The 20303-nt window shown below is 42.7% G+C and overlaps 1 protein-coding gene across 5 annotated transcripts in view; it reads right to left on the bottom strand.

Annotated features, from left to right (window-relative positions):
• Positions 1 to 20303, bottom strand: part of TMEM232 (transmembrane protein 232) — a 218430-nt gene that overhangs the window by 133999 nt on the left and 64128 nt on the right. The window lies entirely within an intron of this gene.

Raw genomic sequence — 20303 nt, 5'->3', positions numbered from 1 at the left:
TAATAATCAAACAAGAACAGCAGTAAAGATAAAAAGGAAAAGTAAGAAAAAAATCAAGAGTTGGCTGGAGGGAAGGCCTGAATAAACAGCCATGTTTTTTATTGGGTTTTAAAGGTGCCCAGCGTGGGGGCCGCGCGAATCGCCGGAGGGAGATTGTTCCAGAGGCGAGGAGCCACCGCCGAGAAGGCCTGGTTTCGTTCCTTCTCCTTCCGGGCCTCTCTCGACGTCAGGCTCCTCAGCCTCACCTCCTGACTCGCGCGGGTGATCCGGGTAGACCTTGGTGGGAGGAGGCGTTCCGCCAAATATCGAGGTCCTAAACCGTTTAGGGCGTTATAAGTAAGCATTAAAACTTTGAAGTTGACACGGAAACAGATGGGCAGCCAATGCAATGCGGCCAGCGTTGGAGAGATGTGTTGATATTTTCTCACTCCTGTAAGGAGCCTGGCCGCCGCATTCTGCACCACCTGAAGTTTCCGTGTCAGCCTCAAAGGCAGCCCCACGTAGAGCGCGTTACAGTGATCTAATCTTGAGATTACAAGCGCATGCACCAAGGTAGTGAGCACCCCCATGTCGAGATAGGGTCGCAGCCGGGCAATCCGCCAAAGATGGAAAAATGCGGTGTGGACTACCGACGCCACTTGAGTTTCCATGGTGGGCGTCGGGTCCAAATATATGCCGAGGCTGCAGACCCCACTCTTCGCAGCCAAGGTGGTCCCCCCAAATGTGAGAGAGCCACCCAAGCCACCTACCACGGGGGCACCCACCCTCAGAACTTTCATCTTATCCGGATTCAGCCTCATTCCATTCTCCTGCATCCATTGCAGTACGGCCCCCAGGCAACGCTGAAGGGAAAGAACAGCATCACCTGTTACCATAACCCCAGCACTGATTGCAAGTCTAAGGGTTTGATCAGATGTACATTTGTTCTGCTGTTTGCTCTGCAGTGGAAACAAGGCAGTTTGCTCCTTTTTCTGGTGATCAGACAACATAATTGCTGAAGCAAACCAGCCTGAGAGCATTCCTACCCACATTTTTCTAGATCCTTGTCAGGGACCTCTGGTTTTTGCTTGGGTTTTTCTATTTTGTTTGTTTATTGTTTGTTTGTTTGTGTGTTTGTTTGTTTGTTTTTGGTATGGGTAGTGTCAATCCATTCTGGTTTATTTTCAGTGTATGCAATCGCTAGGATCACACCAAAGTGAGCTTTAATTTCCCAATTGGTTTTAATATCCCCATATCATTAGAAGATTAAACAGACATTGTAACCGCTTATTGATATGAAGGAACTGGAAAATTAAATTGGCACATTACAAATTTCCTTCCTCTACTAGGGCAGCAGTGATGCCCTACACTATTTAGAGAAAAGTTTTTTAAAAATTACATCTTCCTCCCAGAAGTGGGAGGAAATAGGAGGGGGCAAGAATGTTTTCCCCCTTGTCCTTTTGTTTTCTTAAAGAGACCAGGTCAATAGGATTGTTTGAGATGTGCCTGCCATTTGCATGCAAGATTCACACCAAACAGCACACTGGACCTTTACCTGACCTTAAGCAACATTATTTAGCCCCATCCAGCTCACTCCAAATGAGTCTTGTAGACAAGCCCAAAATTGACTACCATTTGTGCCAGTGCATGTTCATGCCACATTGGGATACCCTCACTGTAAGACCAGTGAATAGGATAATGTTTTGTAATACTTTCCTGGTAAAAGATTTCCCCACCAATGTACCCTCTAATTTTCAGCCTCACTGGGCGAGGCCCCATCTCTCTTGCACACAACTTCATCCCTGCATGCAAGCATGACTCCACACACACCCCCACGTGCAGGGTTCTGTTGCAAACAGAACCAAAGGGGTTGAATGCAATTGAATGTGATAGCTGCCCAGAGGAGGAAGAGAGCTGCTCGGAAGGAAGTGGAGTCATGCCTGCCCACAAACATGCCTGACTTAGAGGGAACCTTGTTTCCCACTGCAAGTAATATTGCTGGTATAGCAAGCTGTATGATTAAAATAAAAGTGTGATATCCAATATCTGGCAAGCAGACTTCCACACATATGGCAGGGCCTCTCCTTCCTCTCTTGCTCTCTACATAAATATCTTCCCACTTATAGTATTTTCCAAAATCTCTATATGGGAGAGCTGAAGAGAGATGGGAAGAAATCTATTCCAACAACAGTGGCCATTTCACTAGCAGATGGATACAACTTGATGAAACTAAATTGCCCTAGTATGGAGCTGGCATCTGGTCACTGCTGGAAACAGAATGGAAGAATAGATGAATCTTTAATCAGATTCAGCAGCACTCTTAATATATTTTAATGATTATCTTATTTACTCAATGTATGAATTACTCTGTTTTACCTAATCTGTGCATAATGTTCTTTTCCAATTAAAAGGAGGGACGGATGGTAATTATATACTTACTGCAACCATTAAAAAGCATGAGGTTGTATATCCATAAGGCCTAGTACCAATATTTATGTGACGAGGAGGAATTACCTATCTAATTATATAGGAAGTAAAGCTTTCCTGTATTTCAGTGAAGGATCATATAGGTCAGCCATTCTCAACAGAGCCCAATTACATTACATCATACTTCTTTGCAGGACCACCAACAGCTTGGTAAAACTTAAAATGTTTTGCTTGGCCCTAAGACATACCGTGTTTCCTCGAAAATAAGACATAACCTGAAAATAAGCCCTAGTAATTTTTTTCAGGATGCTCATAATATAAGCCCTACCCCAAATATAAGCCCCAGTTAAGTGAAACCTCACCCTCCACAATTGTGCGGCAACCAGAAGAAGATGACATGACTGTATTTGAATAAATGTAGATTGTTCTTGCCTTTGACTGTGTGGACCACAGCAAACTATGGCAAGTTCTTAAAGAAATGGGAATGTCTGACCACCTTATCTATCTCCTGAGAAATCTATATGTGGGACAGGAAGCAACAGTTAGAACTAGATATGGAACAACTGATTGGTTTAAAATTTGGAAAGGAGTACGACAAGGCTGTATATTGTCTCCCTGCTTATTTAACTTATATGCAGAAAACATCATGCAAAAGGCTGGACTGGAAAAATCCTGAGCCGGAATTAAGACTGCCGGAAGAAATATCAACAGCCTCAGATATGCAGATGATACCACTTTGATGGCAGAAAGTGAGGAATAATTAAAGAACCTCTTAATAAGAGGAGAGCGCAAAAAATGGTCTGAAGCTCAACATCAAAAAAGCTAAGGTCATGGCCACTGGTCCCATCACCTCCTGGCAAATAGAAGGGGAAGATATGGAGGCAGTGACAGATTTTACTTTCTTGGGCTCCATGATCACTGCAGATAGTAACAGCAGCCACGAAATTAAAAGATCCCTGCTTCTTGAGAGGAAAGTGACGACAAACCTCAACAGCATCTTAAAAAACAGACATCACCTTGCCGACAAAGGTCTGCATAGTCAAAGCTATGGTTTTTCCAGTAGTGATGTATGGAAATGAGAGCTGGCCCATAAAGAAGGCTGTCCGCCAAAGAATTGATGCTTTTGAATTGTGGTGCTGGAGAAGGCTCTTGAGAGTCCCCTGGACTGCAAAGAAAACAAACCTATCAATTCTAAAGGAAATCAAACCTGAGTGCTCACTGGAAGGACAAATCCTGAAGCTGAGGCTCCAGTACTTTGGCCATCTCATGAGAAAAGAAGACTCCCTGGAAAAGACCCTGATGTTGGGAAAGTGTGAAGGCAAGAGGAAAAGGGGACGACAGAGGACAAGATGTTTGGACGGTGTCATCAAAGCTATCAATATGAATTTGACAAAACTCCAGGAGGCAGTGGAAGACAGGAGGGCCAGGGGTCACAAAGCATTGGACATGGCTTAACAACTAAACTACAACAACAAAGTTTGTCGTACATGAAAAAAATAAATCATCCCCTGAAAATAAGCCCTAATGGTTTTTTTGAAGCAAAAATTAATGTAAGACCCTGTCTTATTTTCGGGGAAACAAGGTATCTTCACATAATGAACACATCCTCCATGACTCATATCTAGGAATGTATGAAAATGATTTTTTCAATTTAAGTAACACCTTAATTTTTAAATTATAGACATTAAAGATTTTCCTCTATCCTGAGGCCCCAATGGCTTCCCCATGATGAAATGGATTCCATGGAAGCCTCAGGATCTTGGGGGGGGAAAACAATTTTTTTAAAGGAAAAATCATCATAGCTGATTATTCATATGCCTTATGCAGCATACCTATGCAAACAAGTGTTCAGCCTATACATGGTGTTAAGTACAGAATCAGTTACAACCAGAAATACAGTATACAACATTAAATAGAATTTTAGTTCAAAACAACATTAAGTTCCAAAGGATCTTTATGAAACCTTTCTACAAGGACAAATTTTGGCCTCAACAGAAGTCAAGATTTCTAATGAAGAAGTGTTTCCGTCACAGAACAATGCTGCTGCTTAAATATCTAATTTGCACATTCATTCTCATGACAGCTGCCTTCAAACAATCTCTTCAGCTCTGAGAAAATGCAAATGATCGTCTTTATATCTATGATTGTTTATCTGCAACCCTAACATGGCCTCTTTCAAAAAGTCTTTCAGTTCCACTGCCCATCTCAACCCGAAGGCATCCTCTGTGATATATAAATAAAAATGATTCATCAATGTCAGCAACCTATGGCAAAGCTAATGGCACTATGGCAACATTTTGTTTTCATTCATACGGCTGAGATTCCAGAAAAGAAAGTGCCTTTCAGAAAAAGTGAACAGAAGTCATTAAGACACATATAGATTTACAAAGGAAAGGGACGTTTTTAGAAGTAACAGAACAAACTCAGACTGTGTGAAGAAATGACAAATGATTCCAGGACGGTTCACCAACAACCATGAAAGGCAATGTGGATGCATGGTTCAGCTTTAGCAAAGATCTGGAGAAAAAGTAACAAATGACCAAAAACAAAGTCTTGCACACTGCTCCCCCCTTGCAAAAGCTTTCAAACCCAACAAGAAACACCCACATACCCTCAACATGCATAAACGTAATGTCTTCAGTAAAACTTAATTTGATGCTCTGGCTTTCTAATATGTGAACTGCTGCAACAGATTTTGTTGAAAGTGTCAATACAGAGCTAAAATAACACACTTCTCTAATTAATAAAATTGTTCCTGTTGGCAATATAATAACATAATGGTCATTTCCAGAGCTCTGTCCACTGCCACCCAAGTTGGAGACAATCACCTCAGTTTGTGGCAGAGGGCTGAATAGCAGCAGCACTATCTACTCCCTAAGCCAGCCTCCAACACTGCCCTCTTTCCGGCTCCCAAATGCCTGCATTCTCCTGGTTCTCCATGGGCACTTCAGTCAACAAAGCCTTGGCCACAAGGGTCTTTGTGCTGAGACCTTATTCACACAGTCTTTAGGGTATCTCAATGTTTTTGCCTTCCTTATTTTTATTTTGTTTTTAATGCAAAAGATTTCCAGTTCCGGTCTGAGGGAGGAACAGTGTTTCTATCTAGCTCTGCTCCCTTTTTAATCTTTATTTTTAATATTTACAAAGTACTCAGCTGCTCAAGTGACCCTCTCCAGGACACATCCAATACTGTCTCTGAAGTCAAGCTCTCTCTCTTCCTGGTTGGGAGTTTAAGGTACTTATTTACAAACCTTGAAGCTACTGCTATGTTAACAAGACGCTGTTATCTCTGGCTTTGTTGCTCCCACTCTTCCGTTCAAGATTAATTGTAGCAAGGAGTTTTTGCTACACTTGTAGCTCTGAGTTGGATTTTTTGTAGCTAGTCGTTGAAAAGAGAAGGCTGAACTGTACGGGGGGTAAACGATGCAGATCCAGTCTGGAGCAGCCGCTTGCAAGGGCAGTGAAACAACTGAAGATTGATGAGTTTGTAACTTCCAACTGCCCTGTGAGTAACCTTGCTACTGTACATTACCTATAGCTTCCAGCATTATCACTAACAACAGATTTGCTTTGCTGAGAAATGAAACCCTCTCGTCCCCACCGGGTCCTTGTGACTTATCTGCAATTTTTACCCCTTCCACTCCCCCCCCACCCCCCAAAAGTACAGTTCCCCTCTGAAAAAAGCCATCCAAACTTTCTAGCTGAACAATGTCTCTTAACAGCTCAAACAGTAATAGCCATCTTTGAAAACTTACAACGGGTCTGCAATCAAATGAACTCAGTTGAAAGTTCCCTGGGGAAACTTACTGAGATCCTTCTTCAATCAAAGGATAATACACAAACCAGGGGGTTCAAAGAAAGGACAGATGGTAGATTTAGCAGTAAAGACAGCATACAACAACCAGCTCCACAACAATTGGCTTCCCAATTGAAAAGGGAGACAAAGTCCTCAAAGATCTTTCAGAGCACTCAGGTGATATTACAAATTGCTCCAATTGACATCAACAGAAAGAGATGGGAGACACACAGATCAGTGATAATCTCCTTGAATCAACTGTTAAATATAGAAGTGCGGAAGATAGACCTCAAGAATATTTGATGGCTCCCGCACAAGTATGGTCATAAAAGAGTTTGTTTCACCTTTGAACATGCTGTGATCCGTCTCATTCTCCTAAAAATGAGAACTTATCTGGGCAAATTTCAAATTGCTCCCTCAAGAGTTTTTTCTGAACCGACGACTTTGCCCCCTTTATGGAGCAGGCCTACTTCTTTGATCCCTGGGAGCAATCCTCAAAGAGTAACCAGAGAAGATTTCAACTTTTGATCTGATTCTAATGCTGGGAAATCAATAAGGGTACAGGCAAAGAACTTAACAATCTCCCCCTTATCTGATCACAGGTCTTCCCTTTGTAATAGAGAAGAAACTCAAGCTCCCTTGATTGACCTTAACAATAAATGGAAGGAAATAAAAACTAGTGTTCCTTCCGTATGTAATAAGACCATATCACTGAGAAGTTACCTAATAACGGATGACTTGGGCTTACAAGCCAAAGCTGCACCCCTTAACCAATATCCAGCAGCAAGTAATGATATCAGTTTGATACTAGAACCTAAGCGAGATCTTAAGCATCAGATGGTACCTCATCAGGATATTCCAATTCTGATTTTCTGAGATAGTGAAGAAACTGAAAACAACGAAGGGCATCTCATGCATGGAACTAGTTCACGAGAATCATTTGATTCTGAACTTCGACCATTAGCAACTCTGGAGAAGGTCACGACTACTCAAATTAGCCATCTAAAAACTCTATCTCAACCCATTCTACCGCAACACAACACAATTCAATCTGCAGACATGCATCACCCTGGTATGACCGACATGGCTACACCTTGGCCACTCCCAGTGAAAAGAGGGGCAGAGCTAAGGGCAGCCTTCTTATATTGGATTCAACTAAGCTCAATATTACAATGACCAAACTTCCCTCCCTTGGTCAATATGCTGCAGCAGTGAGGATCAAATGTAATCACTGTGCAATAGTGTTCATCAATGTATATTTACCACCACAGAGATGGAACGCCCAGATTGAAGGGATTTACCAAGACCTTGAATCCTATATTCAAAACCTTTTGCTAACTAACAATGACCAAATGATAATTGGGGGTGATTTTAATGCCAGATTGGATACAAATTACTTGGCTCTTTATGCTGCTTATAATTTATGCCCCCCTGATGGATTACTCTTCCCCATAGTCACTAGGAACCTCTTTAAAGACACCATCAGTAATTATGCAGGCCTTAATTTGGCACAGCTAGTTTATCGGCTTGACCTACATATATTAAATGGAAGTAATTCAGGTGACATACCAGGGTAATTCTCCTTCTGGTCGGGAACAAGGATGAGTACCATAGATTACATGATTGTCAGCCGTAACATACTGAATACAGTGGTGCCTCGCTTAGCAATCGCTCCGTTGAGCGATGAAATCGCTTAGCGATGGGGTTTTGGTCATCGCCAGAGCGATCGCTTAGCGATGGCCCCTATGGGGAAAAATCGCTTTGCGATGATAGCGGGGAAGCGATCATCGCAAAGCCCCCGTTTTCGGCCAGCTGATTGGCAGTTCCAAAATGTCCACCGGAAAAACAAAACGGCCACCCATTGTTTTGCCTCGCTTTAGAGGCACCGAAAATGGCCGCCCCTATGGAGGATCTTTGCATAAGGTCAGTTTCTAAGCCCATAGGAACGCATTAAACACGTTTTTATGCATTTCTATGGGCTTTTTTATTCCGTTTAGCGATGAAATCGCTTAGCAACATTTTTACTGGAACAAATCAATGTCGCTAAGTGAGGCACCACTGTACTGTCATCAATGTGGTGATCAACAGTAGGATTTATAGTGATCACCTGCCATTAAAATTGAACCTGAAGTTACAAGAACACCATACTCATATTGAGAAGGCCTTGCCTATGAATCCTGAGGTGATATTAACCAACTCCAGGATCAAATGGTCAGGAAAGGCCTCAATTTATTTCACTAATCAACTTAATAACAATCAGCTCTCTGAGATCCATTCCACCTTTCTCAAAGCGGGCTGAGGTAGCAACATAATTGCACTGTATGAAACACTAATAAATAAAATAGTAGACTTAGCTGGTTCAAATAACTCAACAAAAACCCATACTAACAAGCGCAGGTCCTATAGCTGGTTTGATAAGGAATGTGTTGATGCAAAAAACTGGTAATTTCAAAATTTAAACAAAATTTAAAAAACCCATCATCAATGGAAGTGGAGGAACTGCTGGAACTTAAGAAAGGCTATAAGAAATTAATTAAAGAGAAAAAAAGGAGAGCTAAACAGATAGAATGGGAAAAACCTATCAAAGCAGTCAGGGGGAAAGATATGAAATCATTTTGGGAATCCATAACATTAACTACCAATAATCTTTCAGTTAGGATGAACTCTTATATTAACGCTCGAGTTAATATAGTTGAGCTTTATGCCAAAAGAGACATTCCCTCATTTCATGTGAGTCGTTCATATATGAATCTACCAGAATGGCACCCTGTATCAATCTCTGAAATAAAAGACCTTGTGAACCAATTGAAAATTGGTAAGGCCCCAGGCTGTGATGGTATTCCTCCTGAACTCATTAAGAACAACTGTGAATGGTGGGCCCCAATTCTGGCAAACCTTTTCACTTATATAGACCAAAATGCTCACATGCCATCAGAATGGGGCACAGCCATTATTATCCCCATTTATTAAAAAGGTTAAAAAAACAATCCAGCTAACTATAGGCCAATCAGTATACAACCCATAATTAGTAAGCTTTATGCCAAACATTTATCTTGGAAATTGATAGATTGGATGAACTCTGAGAGTGTTTTGGCAGATGAACAAGCTGGATTTAGATCTGGTAGATCTCCACAGGATCATGCCCTTATTCTAAGGCATAAGATAAGTACTCTAAGAAACCAAGGGTCCCTATTTGCCGTTTTTATTGATCTTAGATTGGCTTTTGATTTAATTTCACGAGATAGGCTCTGGAGTAAGTTAGAGTCTTCCACAATAGATCAACGCCTTATGCTGCTTATGTATAAGCTGCATGAAAATACAATGCTCAGAACTAGATGCAACAAGGAAGGACACTTGTCTGATAAAGTTCCTACCTATAATGGTGTGTAGCAAGGGTGTATGTTAGCTCCATTGTTATTTAATTTATATATCAACTCAATGGTAACAACACTCAGCCATCCAGAGTTCCATCCCCCAAACTAGCCAATAGACATATATCACTTCTGTTATACGCAGATGATGCAGTCCTAATTTCACAGACACCAATAGGAACTAAAGAGAGCATTACATGCTCTTGCACAATGATGTAAAGAGGAAATGCTACAGATAAATTACTCGAAGACCAAAGTTTTAGTGTTCGCTCAGAGGCCCAGGATCTATAAGTGGTTAATTGATGAGCATGAGATAGAACAAATTAAGGTGTATAAATCTTTGGGTGTTGTTTTCCAATATAAAGGAAACCACAAGGCCCATGTTAACAATATGGTACAAGCAGCACAAAAATCTAGCCTTGCTATACTAAAATTCTTCTATTCAAAGGGAGGTCAGTACATTCCAGCTGCACTAAGATTGTTTCAGGCCAAATCCCTTAGTCAGCTCTTGTATGGGGCACAAATGGGCCCCCATTCTTCATTTATCTAGTTAGAAGTAGTTCAATCTAAATTCGTGAGGGCTATATTACAGCTTCCAAGAGGGGTATCCAATGTAGCCCTTAGGCTTGAAGTGGGCTACCTGAAAGTTGAAACCAGAGCTTGGCTGGCTATTTTTAACTTTTGGCTGAAACTAACCTTTCAACCAATTGGACTGACTTCACTGGTATTACAGGATAACCATCAGTCACCTTGGAAGAGAGCAATATACCATAAAATCAACAGATATGGCTATTCAGTAGAAAGTATCCAACAAATGGGATACGTTAAGGCCAAGAGTAATCTTAGGCAGCAGAACCTTGGTATTATCAGAAATAGGTTTACACTTGACAACTCACTGCACCCACCCAAACCGGCTAAATATCTCTAATTACCCTTAACATCTAAACAACGCAAAGCTCTTACTCTGGCCCACTTCAATGCACTTCCGTCAGCAGTCCGGGAAGGGAAGTATAACAACACCCCTTACACTAAGGGGGCCCCTGTAACTCCGGTGAGATTGAATCTGTCTCCCATGTGTTACTTCACTATGCTTTTTATTCTGACATTCGAAAAGTCCTTATTAACCCTTACATAAGGGCATTTCCTGGACAATCAGAAGCACATTACACACTGCTTTTGCTGACAGGGCAATGCCCTGGCAGATATACTGGGATAAATTCTGATATGCTGACAAAAGTAGCTAAATTGAAGGAAAGGTTCAACCTAAAGCACAGCTATAGTATCTGTAAATTGGTGTATACCAGTTTGGTATAATGATCACACAGGCTCTATCAGCTTCAAAGTAACAATTTTGTAATTTTACGCAAGCTGCAATAGCTCATAGATAAGGTCTATGATGGGGAGGAAGGAGATATTTAGTAGGATGTAAGAATGTAGTTTTATATACAGTGGTGCCTCGCATTATGACGTTAATTCGTTCCAACGAAATCGCTGTAGAACAAAAACGTTGTAAAGCGAAAATTAAAAAGCCATTGAAACACATTAAAACATGGTTAATGCATTCCAGTCGGCTAAGAACTCACCATCCAGCGAAGATCCTCCATAGGGACGGCCATTTTCAGGTGCCTGTGCAGCGAAAAATGGCTCCTAAACACAGCGGGGAGCCATTTTGAGCACCCGGTGGCCATTTTGAAAACCCAACGATCAGCTGTTTTGATCGTCGGGAAGCGAAAATCAGTTCCCAAAACAGGGAACCAATCATCGCACAGCAAAATTCCCCCATTCAAAATGTCGTTTTGCGATCGCTTTTGCGATCGCAAAAAACTCGTCGTAATGCGGATTCATCGTTAAACTGAGCACCCGTCTTGCGAGGCACTGCTGTATGTGTATATAGATGTTTTTAGTGTTTTTAATGTTTTTAAATTGTTTTTATGTCTCCTAATTTAAATAATGTACCTTATTTTTGCTGGTCAATGACCATAATAAAACATTTATTATTATTAATGCAAAATATTAATGTAAAAGTTTCCTTCATAAACTCTATGTTTTCAATGAGTGCTAATCCACACTAGCAAAGAAAAACAATGATTTTTAGAGAATACTGATCCACTTTGATGTATCCCACTGTAACAGTTATATGTAAAAGGGGTGTGGGATGCACAAGGGAGTTAGATGCAGAGTGTAAGTTCTTTTGGGGCTTAGATTTTTAAACTTGATATATGCTAACAGGTTAAGTGTACTATTTTAGCAGTGGTTTTCCCAGTGCTTTCTGTATACAGTAGGATCCCCATATACACAGGGGACAGTTCTGAGCCCCCCTATTTCATTCATCAAATTGCATACCAATTGAACAGAAGATAGCAACCACTCTTCTACATACCATTAAAGAAAGCCCTATATATCTTTGTGACCTGTGACCTCTATAACAAATCCTGCAATATTTATTATTTGTTTTTTAAACAGAAAGTAGGCAATGCATAGCCCTCTTAATGCTGGCAAGAAGATTTCCCCCAGTCAACAACACACTGACCCTCCTGGAATTTACCTACACCAGGAAAGTCTGGGTAGTATGGCTGAGTAGTTTCTGAGGACCTCTCTGTCTCGGCCATAATCTTGACAATGGGCACAAAAATAAGATGAAGTTGCATGCACATCAAACTGAAAAAGGAAGTCTGTAATCAGCTGCAATTTCTTTTGTATGGGTAATTCTGCCAATATAGTGGACAAATACACTTCCTTGAAAACCCACATTCACACTCTCCCCCCCCCCCCCATCTGCCAAATGTTTCTATTTGTTATGCACTGATTTCCATTCCACTACATACGTCCTACTGTATTTTAGCCTGCTATGTCAGTTGGGGAGCTTGGCACCAAAAAAAGAAAACATTAGTGAAGTGTATGGGGAATGAAGAACTAATGATGGAACAGTGTGGAACAACCTCTGATTTGTATTTGAAAATGTAATGTTTTAGGGAATATGATTTATACAGAGCTCATGAAACTATTGAACTAACATAAGAAGAGGAACTCTATTATCAAATATTCACTAATCATTTTAGGTTGCACCAAAGTAACCCCTATTGAGGTGAAGGAGCAATCCATAACATGATTATTCTTTCTCGAGATAGATAGGGGGGGGGGAATGAAAATGTGTTATCTAAAATCATCTTTAGTTCTATTTAGTAGGCTTTTTATATTCTTCACACATTTACCACTATTTTTAAATAACAAAGACTACAACATTTTAAAAGTTCAGTTAAAATAAGAAGTATGGCTTGATTTTTAGTGAACTTCACATTAAAGCATTTTTCTATACTATCACCGCTGAAAAGCAAATTTAAGTTTGGCTTTGCAGACAGGGAAAAAGAAAAAGAAAAAAGGGCACCACTCAAGCTCAAACACTGTCCCTAAGGGCTTAACACTTACTGAAAGGCAGTAAAAATTATAAAAGAAAGAAAGAAGAAAAAGAAAGGAAAGGCATGGAGTGGAATAGCTATATTTCTGAAGTGCTTCACTTTACACATTTAACAAAATTCCATTACGTTATGCTGCTGCCTACTATTAAGTTGACTGACTTGGATCAAAAGATCTCTGTTTATAATATAATAACTTCTCAGATGATTTTAGATGCCAGATCCAGAAAACATGGATAGACTGCTTGATTTTAACATGCAGCATGAACAATAGCTTTTTCAGGATCATTGTCTTAGACTGTAAATTTATCAAAGCATGAGCCATCTCTGTTGTATTAACAGAATACTGAGGGCAATGTATACTAGTAAGGCCACAAATAAGAACTGGGAACAAACAACTGTGAATTCTTACCCTTACTGAGATAGTAGCTGGGTCCCACTTAGCAACATAAATACAATAGTAAACACATTTACAACATATACAACACATTTATACCAATAAAATAGGCAAATATATGTGTGGATGAATAGAAGGCTATCTGCTTACCTGGTACTCAGCTGAACAACTAAGAAAATGACAGGCTTTTGACCCTCAAGACATAGGAGAGACATTTAAACAGTTAGGTTACCTACCTGTAACTTTGGTTCTTCTAGTGGTACTCTGTGAATTCACACAAATGGGTTAATCCTGCGCCTGCGCAGGACGTTCAGAAGATTCTAGAGCTTTAGAAAAAAGAGTCAAATTAGCTCCCCCCAGAAGGTATATAGACTCCGCCTCCTCCATCTTCCTTTCAGTTCCCTGAGTCCGCCATTACTGTATAAAAGTAGACAAACATGGTATCGTGAGGGACAGAGGGGAGGAAGGGAGGGATGTGTGAATTCACAGAGTACCACTAGAAGAACCAAAGTTACAGGTAGGTAATCTAACTTTCTTCATAATGGTCTCTGTGAATGCACACAAACGGGCAAATAACAAGCTGTACTCACCGGAAGGAGGGCCGTCACGATATCAGAGATGACAGTATCACCCGTCCAAATGCCCCATCATTTTTGGCTCTGACATCTAGGCGGTAGTGCCTGGCGAATGTCAATGGATTGGCCCAGGTGACCACCTTGCATGTAATTGAACACCTTTGAATAGAGTTGTCGACGTGGAGACCGCTCTGGTAGAGTGGGCCTTCAGACCACCTGGTACAGGCTTATTGGCAAGCTGGTAAGCCAACTGTATGAGCTGAACAATCCATCTGGATATTGATTGTGAAGAAGCAGGAGCACCTTTGTGTGGTCCATGATAACACAGGAGGAGACGCGGGGAGCGCCTAGTGTGTTTGGTACGATGAAGGTAGAAGGCAAGGGCTCTTCTCACATCGAGGGTGTGGAGTTTACGCTCTAATGGCATGGACGGAGAAGGAAACAATGTTGGAAGCACAATAGGCTGTTTGATATGACAGTCTGATACTACCTTGTATCCAGAAGGAGTATGTCTAGGTAAAGGGTGACTTTGTCAGGGTGCATTTGGAGGTAAGGAGGGTCTGACAGGAGTGCAGCCAGTTCACTCGCTCTTCTGGCCGATGTAATGGCCACAAGAAAGGCAGTCTTCAGGGAAAGCAATTTCTCTGAGCAGGTAGCCATAGGTTCAAATGGAGGCTTAGTGAGAGCTTCCAAGACGAGTGGTAGAGACCATTGTGGTACGATGTGTTGTGAAGGAGGCCGTATGGTTTGTAGGCCTTTTAAAAATCTTTTAAGTGTAGGGTTGGAGAAAAGCCTGGCAGAGCGCGATTGAGGAGGTTGGTGAGCCACTATTGCCGAAATGTAGACCTTGAGCGTGGAATGAGCCAGTCCAAGATTGAAGAAATGGAGTAGGAAGGTAAGTACCGTGTGTAGGGATGCTGGTATTGTGGTCATGCCTTCCACCTGGGCAAATTTGGTGAAAGCTTTCCATTTGCTATTATATAGTCGGGAGGTAGACTGTTTTGGGCCTGGTCTAGGACCACACAGAACCTAGGCATATCCTCCACACCGTCAGGTGAAGAGACTGGACCTTGGGATAGAGAAGGGCCCTGTCGTTCTGTGAGAGCAGGGACAGTATTGGAGGTAAGTGCAGTATTTTCTCTGTTATTCCCAATAGGTGGGCAAACCAGGGCTGGCGCGGCCACCATGGAGCAATGAGGATTGCATTCGTTTGGTACTGAATGATCCTGGTTACAGTCCTGAAGAGTAGTGGTACTGGAAGGAACATGTAAGTTAGTTCTCTGGACCACGGTATGAGGAAGGTGTTTCCGAGGGATGAGGCATCTATGCCCGCCCTGGAACAATACCGATTGCATCTGGCATTTAGATGGGACGTGAAAAGATCTATCGTAGGCTGTCCCCATCGTCGGCATAGATCCAGGAAAACCGTCTGGTCGAGAGCCCACTTGTGCATCCTGGTGGGCAGCCTGCTCAGATGGTCTGCCAGGGAGTTGTCCCTGGACGCAATATGGATCGCTTGGGGAAAGATGTGGTGCAAGCGACACCATTCCCAAAACTGTAGAGTCAGACGAAGGAGGGGCCTGGATCGAGTTCCGCCCTGTCTGTTGATGTAGTGCATCACTGTGGTATTGTCTGTTACCAGTTGTACAGCATGCCCTTTTATGCAGGGCAGGAAGGCTTGAAAGGCTTTGATAATGGCCAACAGTTCTAGCTGGTTGATGGGGGTGGCTCTTTGACATGCAGTCCAGAGGCTGTGTACCCACAGCTCCTGGCAGTGCGCTCCCCATTCTGAGGGGCTGGCATCTGTCACGACTTGTATGGATGGGTACGGAGGATGGAATGGTTGTTGGGAATGGTCCACCAGATGAGATGTCTGGCTACATGAGGTGGGACCCTTAACTTTTTTTGTAGGAGGGTCCATCATGGGATTGTACTGGACAAAGAACCAAGACTGAAGTGGTCTGAGTTTCAGTCTTGTGAAGAGTACCACCGAAGTAGTGGACACCATCAGTCATAGGATGTGTAGGGTATCGTGCGCAGTCAAGGTTGCGTACAGTGTGAACCTGAAGGCTGCCGCCTGGATCTTGCGAATTCGCTGAGACGGTAGGAAAGCTCTCATGTGAACTGAGTCCAATGTTGCTCCTATGTAGGAGACGGTCTGGGATGGTATCAGGCTTGACTTTTTCTTGTTGATTTTTAGCCTGAGTCTTTTTAGACTCAGAGGGTAAAGTTTGTGGCAGAGACTGCCTCGTGGTAGGATTTCGCCACTAAAAGCCAGTCGTCAATGTAGGGAAAGATTTTTATCCCCTTAGTACGAAGGTATGCCACAACCAGTGCCATGCACTTTGTGAATGTCCTGGGGGCTGTGGAGAGCCCGAACAGTAAAGCGGTGAATTGGAAGGTGTCGTGGTGGAACCGGAAATGGAGGGATTTTTGATGAGATGGGTAGATGGAAATGTGGAAGTAGGTGTCCTGTAAATCGATGGTGACGAACCAGTTTCCCTGGGACAGAAGAGGGAGAATGGAGTCAAGAGTCAGCATATGGATTTTTTTGTATAGGATGTATTGATTGAGGTCTCTAAGGTCCATGATGGGCCTTATGCCGCCGTCTTTCTTGGGGACTGCAAAGTAATGTGAGAAAAAACCCTCGCTGGAGTCAGAGGATGGTACTCTGGTTATAGGCCCTTTGGATAGAAGTGATGGTAATGGGGTTCATTGAGAATTCAATCAGGTAGCCTTTTTCAATGATATTAAGGACCCACTTGTCGGTAGTGATGCTGCACCATTCTTGAAGGAATGGGAACAATCTGATGGTATACAAATGATTAAGAGAAGTGCTTACCCCTATGTTGGGTTTTGCAAAAAGACTGCTTGGGGCTGCAAAAGCATTGCTGCCTGAACAGCAGAGCGGTGGACTGTTGGGTCTCATAAGTCCAGTCCTGCTGTTGTTTACTGTACCAAAAGGGTTGGTACTGAATGGAGGATTGGTATTGAGGCTTTTTGTAGGCCTGTTTCTGGTACCTATACGGCTGGTATGGTACATAAGACTTCGCTGTCTTTCTCATTTTGTGTACATTCTCCATGATTTTGTCAGTCTTGGAATTAAATAGTCCAATAGCATTGAAGGGCAGGTCCTCGATTTTTGTTTTCGTGTTGTCAAGGATACTGGCGGTTCTGAGCCATGCATGGCGTCTGACAGCTATCATCATTAGCAAACTTCTGTTGCCTGAGTATTGGCCTCTTCGTAAACGTTGAGGGCTTCCGTTTTAGAAGGATTAAGTAAGGTGTGCAACATCGGGATTATTTTGTCCCAAAGATGCTTTTGGTAGGCACCCATAGTCGCTTGATAGTTGGCTATTTTAATCAAAAGGGCAGCAAAGTCATATAGCTCATTGCCTAAATTGTCCATTTTCTTTCCCTCGTTGTCAATGGGTGTAGCTGATGATCGGGTACACGACTTGTATTGGGTGGCTTCAACCACGATGGAGTTGGATGATTAGTGAGGAAATCGGAATCCGACCCATGGGTTTTGTAATGATGCTCTATTTTGTGAGGGACTTGAGCCATCGCGGGTGATTTGTCCCATGAAGTTTTGACCAGTTCGAAGAGGGCTGGGATGAGACTTAGACTAGGAGGGGAGGCTTTGTCCTGCTCCATGTCTTGGAAAACTAGGTCCCTTTCCTGTTGCGGGATCTGTGCATCCAGCTGAAGGGTTTTTGCCATGCGCATAATAAGTTGCGCATAAGAGGAGAAGTCTTCTAGAGAAGGCTAGAAAGACGAGCCTTGACCAACTGCATCAGGAGCATCGGATTCACTAGATGCCATAGAGTGGTCATCTGGAAAGGATTGAGAGGCTAGAGAAGGAGAGCGGCGCGGTACTGCATCCTCTGGTACAACGCCCATGTCAGATTGAGTGGACGGGGAAAAGGGCTCGGTATCGTGAGCTCCTGGGCCGGAATATAGAGTGGCAGCTCGCACTGAAGAGTGGCGGCTGCTGCATTTAGCGCGTTTAGTGGCTGATGTAGCGTGGGGGGAGCTACGGTATGGTGCCACGGTGGTTGAGGCATGGTGGTGCCTTGAAGCTCCGGTGGGTAAACATAGCCTTGGTACGGACACGGTTGGTACGGAGTGTAAAAAGGGTGGCCAAACTGTGGCGGACCCTGTGGATGGTATCCATTTCCTGCATCTCTAGGTTAGTACGGAATTGTATGTTTACGCTTTTCCATGCTTTTTCTAGGAGTGCCGTGGACAGACTCCTGTTAGGATAGAGACTCGGTATCAGCCCGCCCTGAGTATCGAGGGCTAGAAGGGGCAATGGCCTGGCTGGCATCTGGCACAGCCTCAAATCGGCCCGAGTTCGGAGATATGCACATGATATCCTGAGCCGTCTGGGCTGAAGGAATGTGCTCCTCAGTATCAGAAAGTCCAATTCCTTCCCTCGAAGACTCCTCGAGCAGTATTGAAGGAGCTGGAGGAGGCACAGTAGACGGTTTAGCTGACTTCTTCAGATTTGGAGGCTTATCGTTGGTTTTCCTTTTTACAGGAAGGACAACTCGAGACGACGCCTTGGCGGTTTTGAGGCTTCCTTGGATTTCACAGGAAGGGAGATGGTAAGAGCCAACTGCTCAGCAGGAGAAGTTTGGAGGCCTCCGAACGTGGAGGGGTTGGTGCAGAGAGGGAGGAGTCTTCCATGGCGGGAAGAAGAGTCTTCTCGTAGAGAAAAGATTGAAGCCATTGGCCTCTGAGATTAATGGCTTGCTTGGAAAAACCTTTGCAAGCAATGCAAGTCTGGTCGAGGTGTGATTCTCCCAGACAAAACAAGCACATGTCGTGGCCGTCTGAAAGAGGAATTTAGCGGAAACAGACGGCACACTGCTTGAAGCCCGAGGGGCCATAAAACAAAAGGAATCCATTGAAGAACAGGGGGGAAGGGGGAAGGGGGACAGAATGATGGCGAACTCAAAGTAGGGCAGGTTCTGTCAATAAAACAACAATAAAACAACAATAAAAGAAAGGAAATAAGAAGAAAAGGTTAGCTAAGCTAGTATACTTAAGTATGGATGCTCTGCTCTTCTTAACGTCCTAACGGAACGGTGGAAAAAGAGGAACTGAAAGGAAGATGGAGGAGGCGGAGCCTATATACCCTCTGTGAGGGAGCTAATTGACTCTTTTTTCTAAAGCTCTAGAATCTTCCGAACGCCCTGCGCAGGCGCAGGATTAACCCATTTGTGTGCATTCACTGAGACCATTACGAAGAAATACGGTCATCTTAAAATTATTTTTACTGTCTGTTGTGGATCCTTAAACATTCCTGCTCTAAGGAGAGTATGGGGAGTTGTAATTATATATATATATTTGTTCTGCCCTGTGGTTCAGCACTTTTATGGAGTGAGGCAGGGCCCATTTCTGCTGTCTCTGACAGCCTTTGATAAGCCTGTTAGCTGTCTTTTTACCCTCTGGCTATCGAATGTGGTGGTGGATTAGGCAATGCAACAAGATCAGGCCACCAGGTATCGCAGCAAAGATGCCGACATAGTGATAAAGGCTTCAGAGCTTCCTTTCAGAGTCCATGGTCCATTACATTAGAGCCTTGCACAGGCACAATTAAGATCTTACTACATTATTTTAATATATTCCTCCAGTTTACATATGGTAGCTTTAGATACAGCTTCTTCATGACAGCTTTGCACAAGCAGAAGGTTCCATAATTCCAGGACAGATGGAATTACAACACCAGAGTTAACTGTCCATTTCTGTGTCTTACAGCATATGAAAGCTTTTGACTGTACACATGTATTAGTAGTACAGCATTATACCACAGTGGTACTGGCAACACTATACGCAAATACACTGACACAAATATTTAGATTTGAAACTTAATTTCTGTTATGCGTTTTTCGTGCTAAATTCTGCTACATTTCCAAGAAAAAAAAATCACATCGTATTCTCATACGTCTGAAATTTTTTGCCTGACCTGAACCTGAAAATAGGAGAAAGGAAGGGTAATTTATGGGGAATGAACTGTTCGACTCTGCCATGTTTGTTTGCTTTCTCTTTTCCCAGGTGAAAATCACTACTTCAAATTAAGCAGACTGCACAGATCCATAGGCTTGGACACACATGTGAGCCAGACAGCCATTACCAAATCCATCTTACATTGTCCTTACTGTGAATTTAAGATTAAGGGATAAATCCAAAGACCCTATTTCACACTTTCTCAATAATTCACTAGTGATGAAGCCACATGATTCTCCATGCAGTTACAGAAATCATGGAGGAGATTTAAAAATGGATACCTGCAATTATCAAGCTGATAATCAACAAATTCATGTTCCAAATTGATGT

The sequence above is a fragment of the Pogona vitticeps genome, chromosome 2 (assembly GCF_051106095.1).
Source record: "Pogona vitticeps strain Pit_001003342236 chromosome 2, PviZW2.1, whole genome shotgun sequence".
In the NCBI taxonomy this organism is placed as follows: Eukaryota; Metazoa; Chordata; class Lepidosauria; order Squamata; family Agamidae; genus Pogona; species Pogona vitticeps.
Note: the sequence above shows the minus strand (reverse complement) of the source record. Positions and strands in the feature narration are given on the sequence as shown.